The sequence below is a fragment of the Chinchilla lanigera genome, unplaced genomic scaffold (assembly GCF_000276665.1).
Source record: "Chinchilla lanigera isolate Chin_1 unplaced genomic scaffold, ChiLan1.0 scaffold00023, whole genome shotgun sequence".
NCBI lineage: Eukaryota > Metazoa > Chordata > Mammalia > Rodentia > Chinchillidae > Chinchilla > Chinchilla lanigera.
In genome coordinates this window covers 6,313,257-6,321,435 of record NW_004955424.1, presented here as the reverse complement: position 1 = coordinate 6,321,435, position 8,179 = coordinate 6,313,257, and the positions used below count along the sequence as shown (strand labels likewise).

The following is an 8,179-nucleotide window of genomic DNA, read 5'->3' as shown; positions in this document are numbered from 1 at the left end:
TATATATATATATATATATATATATATATATATATATATATAATTTCTTTTTTTTTTCCTCCTTTAAAGCTGTCTACGTGTAAGAGATACGTAGGAATCTGTAGAGAAATCAACATTTAGTCCTTTGCTTTACTTACAAAAACAACTTGCGAAGACACAGGAAGGCAATGATTTGGGGCTTGGCTATCATTTTTTTTTCCTCCCCATGCAAGCACTGGAGTTCTGCAGTGAGCCAGCCCTTTTTTCGTGGTGGATGGGGGAATACTTTCAAAGCCACCCAGTTTGGGAAGCCATCCCAGTCCCCGTGATGTGAGATTCAGTGTGGCAGAGAAGGGTGTCTGTGTGCAGGGAGATTTTTGCCTGAGATCCCGTGGGGTTTCACTAGGAAATCTGTGGGGTTCATGCAGATGGATGAAGATGCTGTTGAATGATGTATGGAGGGCCAAGACTGTCCTACACATCACCCGAGGAGAAGGTGCTGGAGATGTGTGGGGAAAGGGTGCTTTAAACCGTAGTGAAGCCTTCTGTTCATCAGCTCACCTCATGGAGAGCTGAAGCCGTAGGAAGCTGTACTACTTCTAAGTATGAGGAGAAGCCTTTGCTTCATTCTTTCCCTCACAATCATTTATAGATAAGAGTCCTCACAGTGAATAATCTCTCTCTCTCTCTCTCTCTCTCTCTCTCTCTCTCTCTCTCTGTCTTTCTCTTTCCAACTAGTATGGTTGGGATACATTGTCAAGGACCTATTTGTTGGTCATCCTCAAAAATGGCTGAGTAAGCCTGAAGAAAGTGAACATGGACAGGCCTGCTTACTTGACAAGGATGCCCAAGGGAGTGGAAAGAAGAATCTCTGACTCCCCTCTTTGAATTCCTATCATAGCTTCCTCCAGGGAATTCAATAGAATGGGGCATTGTCAATGAGGGTACACACTTTGATACGAATGGGAGGGGCTTAGCAGAGCTCCTAGATTGAATATGTTGGTCAGATCACTGACTGGAGTCATCCATAACACCCAAGCTGTAGGAGCCAACCCATGGAATTAAAGTCACCAAAGACTAATGGTACTTTTCAGGAAAAGTCATCTGCACAGGGCATGAATCATTCCCATTTTGTATTCATCTGAGCTGTGCCCTGGTCAGTCATCTCTGAGATGCATCATTTAATTGAACACAAATATAAAATGTTCTAGACATCACATGCTGTCTTAAGAGTGAGAAGAGACATTAGAAAATCAACCCTTTTCATGCTGTATGTGATGAAGCTGAGACCCAGACACATCAGGGGATCATCTAAGGTCGTTTGCTACTGGCCCAAATGGTCCTTTGGTATTCCTCCTCATTGTGGTTGTTTCTCCTCATTCAGGCCTCCCTGCCAGCTCTGCACAGGACACTTGCAGGTTTTGTCCTGGCTCTTCTAAGATGCTGCAGAACACTTTAACAGGCAGAGAAACAATTTCTCCATCAAGTGGATTCACCTCTTGCCAAAACAATTATTCCTGACATCAGGCCAGCTGACTGAGCCATAAAGTCAAAGGCGTTGGAGCAGGGGGGCTGGGCAGGCACAGACAGGGGTGAACAGCCCCCAACCACTAAGCGAGCATTGTGAGTACCAGCCACCCAGTCCTCAGGACTGCTAGGAAGAAAATCCTCCTAATGCATGCAGCGTGGCACAGTGGTGACAGAGGCTGCCAAATGGCAAGAAGAGGTCCCACTTTGGATGTCACTTGATTTGTAGAGCTGGTACAGAGAGGCAGAAAAGAGTTCAGTGTTGGCAAGAAAGGAAGAGAATAAAATTAAATTCACTGCATTTCTGTGTGAGTTTTCCTCTAAGCGTGCTACTCAAACCTTAGGAGATGCTTCGAGGCTGTAATATATATATGATATTACTTTTCACATTATTATCCTGCAAATCATTTCATCTGCATGGTATCTTTAAACCTTTCTCACCTCTAATGTGGCAAGTTGCATCTTTTCTACAGTTTTAAACCCCTTGGCAGAACCGTATACATTAACAGATTGAAATGAGCTTTATTGAAATTTAGCTATTCTAAGTCATCTAAGTTGCAGAATCCCAATTTATTATGTATTTAAAGCATACCAGCACTGATTAAATCAATGCAAATTAGGTTAAATAAGAACAACATGAATCAAGTGTTTCAGCAGAGTCGAATCGAGAAACGACAACTTTTGAGTCACCATAGCAAGTTGATATGACTGTTTTTCACGAGTTTTAATTTCATTCCTCTAAGTGTCCAACATACTAAAAAGGCATAAAAGAGAGAGAAGGGCTCACCTAAATTTTTCTCTTTCCTCCTGCTTGTTCTCTCACGTCTCTTGACCTGTCTTGGGAGAATATCTGAACACCTGAATGTCAGGTTATATCATGGTTAACGTATACATTTGTTCAACCTCTTCCTCTAGTCTAACTGTACATTTATGTTGGCAGTCTTCACGTTCAGTGTTGGATATCTAGTGAGAAAATTCTACCTGCTTTGGAAACATCTTTGACCTTCTGTATGTTTTTATGGGGAAGGAGCTTGAGCCCATCTTCTTGAACTGCTCCAGCAGTAATTTTAAAAGTTGAGCATCAGAAATCTACTTCAGGGCCTGAGATATGGCTCAGTGGCACAAGTGCCTGCCTGGCAAGTATGTATACATATCAAACCGTCATGCCAATATGTGATTGGGAACTGAGGCCAGGTCTCCAGACTGGTGTGAGAGAGAATAAGAATCTTTAAAATTCAGTCAGTGAGAGGAAAGTCTGAGATGCACATGAGGTATGATACTGATTGCCAGGGCACAATCAGGAACTAAGGGAGGAGCTAGCTTGGTGTAATCGCAGAGGCTAGCAGTGAATCTTAGAGGGGGAGGGAGCATTAGAGCTTTCTCTCCTATACTTTATAAACTAACCTTTACTAGCAAATCCTCTTGTATTTTCTTGGTGCTCCATGTGTGATATGGGGGTGGGGAGGCAGGAAGATCACATCCAATTTTGAGGGGTATGTTGTTACTTCTACTATTTCAACTCAAATGAGCGGCACCCCTGGTTTACTCATTGTACTCAATATTGTGAATGGAGAGAAGTCAGTGCAAAAAATCTGAAATGAACCTGCATCCTGAAGGCTGGTCTCCACTGGTCGTCTTCGTCAGTGTTCAAGGAAAGAGAAACTTGAGTGGCAATTTTAATATTCTGTCATCGATAGCACCAGCATGAACTTGGAGTTTTGTGCTGTTGTCTGTAATTTTTACTAGCAGTGAACCATGGCTTTTCTTTAAAAGGAAACACTTAGAGGGATCGAGGAAGGGTGGGAGTCACAATTTCAAAAGGGGAGAATTAACCTCTTTGTTCCTGTGGGCATACACCCTATAGCTGGCATTTTATAGAGCATCTCCACAGATGCATGTGGGGCAGGAGGGCATGGGCACTAAGACTTCTTCCAGGAGGTCTGCCTAGAACAAGCACATTAGAAAGGGGAGGCCATTCTTATCAGACGTCATGCACCTCCTAAAATAAGGCGGTAATATAGATAATAAGAAAGTACGTGCTGTGCTTGATGAGGAATGTGAGTAATGGGATAAACCAAAGAAGTGCCAGATCCTGGAGCTTGGCCTGCTATCCTGGGCCTCTCTTCACAGTTCTTGTTTCTGCTGGCTTGTGCTCTGATCACAGTACAGTATGTTGGACATAACTGTTCGTTTATATTTTGCCCGTTTTGGCTTCTCTTCAGTCTGACTTCCCTGTAAGGCTGATATCATCTCTATGAAGCCTCAGTCTCCAGCCTCTTCTCTACGGACAGCAATTCCTCATCCTTCTGATCTTTATTAAAAGTTTATCTTCATCATACCAGTTTACTTTATACGAGTGTAGCAGTAATTTCTAAACAGAATATTTTAGAATGGAAAGGGACTATTTTGAAATAGTCACGAGTAAAAAGAACTCTGCTGGGGTTCCTGTTTTCCTACTTTTTATCAATGCAAAGGCATATAGGACACTTCTTTGTCAGTGAAATTGGGCTAAGGATGGCTACTGTAATGCTGCCTGGGGAGAATTAACAAGATCATGTATGGTAGAGTCTTGCGACCCAAAAGTAGATGCCACAGACCAGTCACATCAAAACACGGTATAAATGCAGAGTTTCAGGCTCTCCCTGGACCCACTGAATCAAATCTGCATTTAACCATTATTCCTAGAAAACTCATTAAATTTGGAGATACGGTCTATTGAAGCACTGACAAATGCTGACCTGTGGTAGAGACCAAGGCATCATTGATTCTGTAGTTTTGAAATTAAAGAATTGAAGAGACAGAAATGGGAAGCGATTGCTTATCCTTGGTGGTAGAATTAGGTCAAAATAAAGCAAGCTTTCTGAATCATGCCTTCTACCTCCTACTAGGCTTACAACAGAAAGAACATAAGCTCTGTGTAAGCTCTGCCAGAACTCTTTATAGAGTGTCCCCTACACCAACACATGAGATAGAAACCAGGACTACTTTGCACCGAGTTATAGCCCTAGCCCTTTGTTTTCTTTTTTTTTTTTTTAATCTTCAGACAGTGTCTGACTAAGTCACCAAGTTGCCTAGGATGGGGTCTAACTTGTGATCCTCCTACCTCGGACTTACTCTGTGCTGAGGCTACAGGCGTGTAATACCACTCTCGTGTTAAGGTGTGGTTTGATAATCAGCGCAGTAGGAGATATAGAGCATCATGGATGCTCACTTTGGGGATTTTCTTGTTGGCTTCTTTCCCTGTCATCTTTAGAAGATAACGGTATTCTAACATTTGGCGTAAGACTGATTTCAGGCTCACAAAGTAGGCAGAATCACAGGATGACTGATCTAATGGGCCAGCCCAACAAGTTGCTCTTTCACATTTATAATTCTGGAAGGGTTGGGACAGTAGGAATGAGTGACTGAAGTGGCTTTCAGGTGCCTTAGTGTTGCCTTTCTTGAAAATCTATAATTTATCAAAGTTTGCTTATACGATTCCTCAGTTTTCTTATCATTGCTCATCTGCTACTATGGCACATGGCTATTTCTCATGGACAATGTAATCATAAATAAATGCAAAATAAAGAAAAACAAATTGAAATATAAAATTTTAAAAGAAGAGTAAGTGAACTAAAATCCAACCAAACGAAGATAAACACTAAATTTTGGATATACATTTTCTTAGAATTTGTACCCTCTCGTTTAGTAACTAGTTACTGTTTTTTTAGTCACTATAAAGTAAGCTATGACAATATCCTCCTACATACACCTTTGCACATTTGGGCAATTACATCCTTAAATTTTAATTCTAGAAGTGAAATAGATATTTAGAAGGTGAGGACTTTTAAAAGACTTTCAATACATAATGCAAATTATCCTCCTGAAAGGTAGTACATGTTTCATCCTCAATAGCTCTTTTGCTGCTTTCTCTTCTCCTTGAGATGTCCCAGCACACCACACATTAAAATGCCCTTTGGTTCCCTCTCCTTTAACTGGCTGAGATGCTGCCTGAGATGTCTGCCTGCGTCTGTTCTCTGTACCTTGAAACCAATCTTCTTTCTGACACTAATTTTCTCACTCAATCCTGGGTAGGCAATTCCTACTTCAGAAAAGGTTTTGGGACTTGGGATCTTTAGGGTTCCTTTTCGTTACTTATGAGCATTTCATGAAGAAGCTACCCAGCCAGATTATTTTCACAAAGGAGGTAATGTTTGAAAATGGCTTAATCCAGTATTACTAAAAATGTTCTGTGGTGATGAGAGTTTTCACTTATGTTTATGAAGTGCATAAGACTCTGTTCCATTCTCGGAGATTCAAAGTTCATTATTTGTCTTGATCATGAGAAGCTGTATTTTTCATGGTTTCACCTACTCACTTGGGTTATGTATGAAACTAATGTGCCAGTACAGTTTTCAAAGTATTTATTTAATTGCCATCTATAGGTGCATTTGACATTAGATTTGGCTATTGCTATAAGTCTTAACTTTTTGTGACCATAACAAATACCTTAAATAAACCAGTTTAAGAACATAAAGGTTCATTTGGGCTCATGGTTTTGGTTTCAATTCATGTCAATTTTCCCCTTCACTTTTGGGCCTATGGCAAGGCAGCATTTCATGGCAATGTGGAATGGCGTTGAAGTGTGGAATGGCAAAGGCATTAACTTCACAGCCAGAAGTAGAAAAAAATGAAAGAATAGTGTGCAGTAATTTCCCTAAAGGCAGCCCCCCCATGACCAGAAGACCTCTCACTAAGATTCACCTATTAGTAAATCTCCTATCACCTCTCAAGGCAAATGCCTTGAACACATGGGCTTTTGGGGACCCTCAAGACCCAAGTAATGGCACCATATCAACAGTGTTTCCAAGGTTCAAATTTAAGCAACTCAAGCAGAACTACCATTGGGACAGGCAGTGGTAGTTTGACCGTGGAACTGACAATCTCATACATGATCCTGGTATAGAACCTGTTCTTTGTCGGGTCCCAAGCAATTATGGGGATAGTTGAATAACAATCATTCTTCTAATTGATATCAATTAATCTAACCTACTCATTCTAGCCACATAGAATGGTTATGTGTGGCCTCTTCTTGCACATCTATTTTGTTTGGGGAAACCCTGCATCAGCCATAAACAATGAGTGTTCTGTGGTAAATTAGTCTACCCAGAAGGATGCCTTTGTGTTTTCATTCAAACTCTCTCTCATTCTCAGGAACTACTTCTTAATCTCCCACAGGCACCTTCAGAATGGCTTTTAACTGTTTACCATACCTGTCTGTTGCTATATTTATGTGTTTTTGTAAGTTGTTTTTAAGTCAAATGGAGTTTCTGCTGATGAGACGCAGAGTTAAATGAAATACGCTCCTTGCCATCAGCGTTCTCAGATCTGGAGTGGAGGTGATGAGTCACAAAGCAATGTGATTCATGCTACACCAGAGCTATAAACAAGACCTGTGTCCCTAGAGATTTTTCCAGCTAAGTGAGCAAGGCAAGGCAGAGAAGCTGGGAGGAAAAGGAGAGGAACTGACCAGATGGGCAGAGAGAAAAGAGCACTGAAGTCAGTAGGCAAAGTCTGTTAAAAACTGTTCCATGCTCTGAGATGTGTAGAGTATGTAGAACACAGGTCTGAGGAAGAGGAGGGCAGTGAGACTGGAGTGTTAGTCTTGGAGCTCCATTGAGAAGACTCTTAACCTACATGCTGCTCTTCAATATAAAGGGCAAGGAAAAGAATATTAGAAGCAAAGAGAGCAGTTGGGAGTCAACACCATCTGTTGAAGTGAGATGTTGTGTGGGGATGAGTAGATCAACAGTAGAGATGAGTAGGATAGAGGGACAGGCAATGGTAGTTTGGCAGTGGGACTGACAATCTCATACATGCAACTTTTTCTGAGCAATAATTTAAGGTGATTTCAGTAAAATGAGTTCCTTGAGGATAGAAAAGGTGCAAGAAAGCATAAAATGTGAAAGCAAGTTCTGACATGTGGAGCTAAGAGTAAGCGGCTGAAGATCTTGACTGGCCAGATGTGACATCTGGACACGCAGATGGAGGATTCTCTGGGATGTGCTTGGTAGTGATAGTGGTGGTCGTAGATGCCAATTCATAGCAAGAAAGATTAGGAGACAGCTGATGCTCAATCAGAAGTCTTTACAGTTTAGTAAGGTAATGTGGCTGTGGGAAGCAACTGGATGATAAGGTGTAGTACAGCCTGTGTTACCTACGAATTACTTGTTTTGATTATAGGCATTCTAACTAAAATAAATCCTCATTCTCCTATTAAACATGCAGTACTATAGGCTGTGTTCAGTTTGTGGACTGCCACACACAAATGCAAATCCTTTTTCAAAGTGATGATTCTCAATCTGGAAGAACAGGAAGAGGCAGAGAAAGTAGAGTATTTCTGAAAGATGATCAGTTTAATAAAATTAGGAAACACTGACCCAGTCTATAGTACAGAGCCCCTGGCTTAAAGCATGGCCAGGAGACTGTTATTGCTATGCATTTCATGTGTGTTAAAAAGAGAAAAATATGCTTGAGATTGATCGATTTTGAAAGTGTACCCAAATGGACAGAGATTACCTATTTGGGGAGGGGCTGATGGTAATAACCCTGCAAAGGAAGTGTGCAGCAGTGAGACTATCTGCTTAAGGGCTCTATGTCAAAGGTTGGCTAGTGTTGAGTGTATCCTTCCCCC

The 8,179-nt window shown here is 41.3% G+C and overlaps 1 protein-coding gene across 2 annotated transcripts in view; it reads left to right on the top strand.

The window, feature by feature from the left end:
* The window catches only part of Ctnna2 (catenin (cadherin-associated protein), alpha 2), a 1,070,661-nt gene that overhangs the window by 734,395 nt on the left and 328,087 nt on the right, over window positions 1–8,179 (top strand). The gene's annotated exons all lie outside the window — the stretch shown is intronic.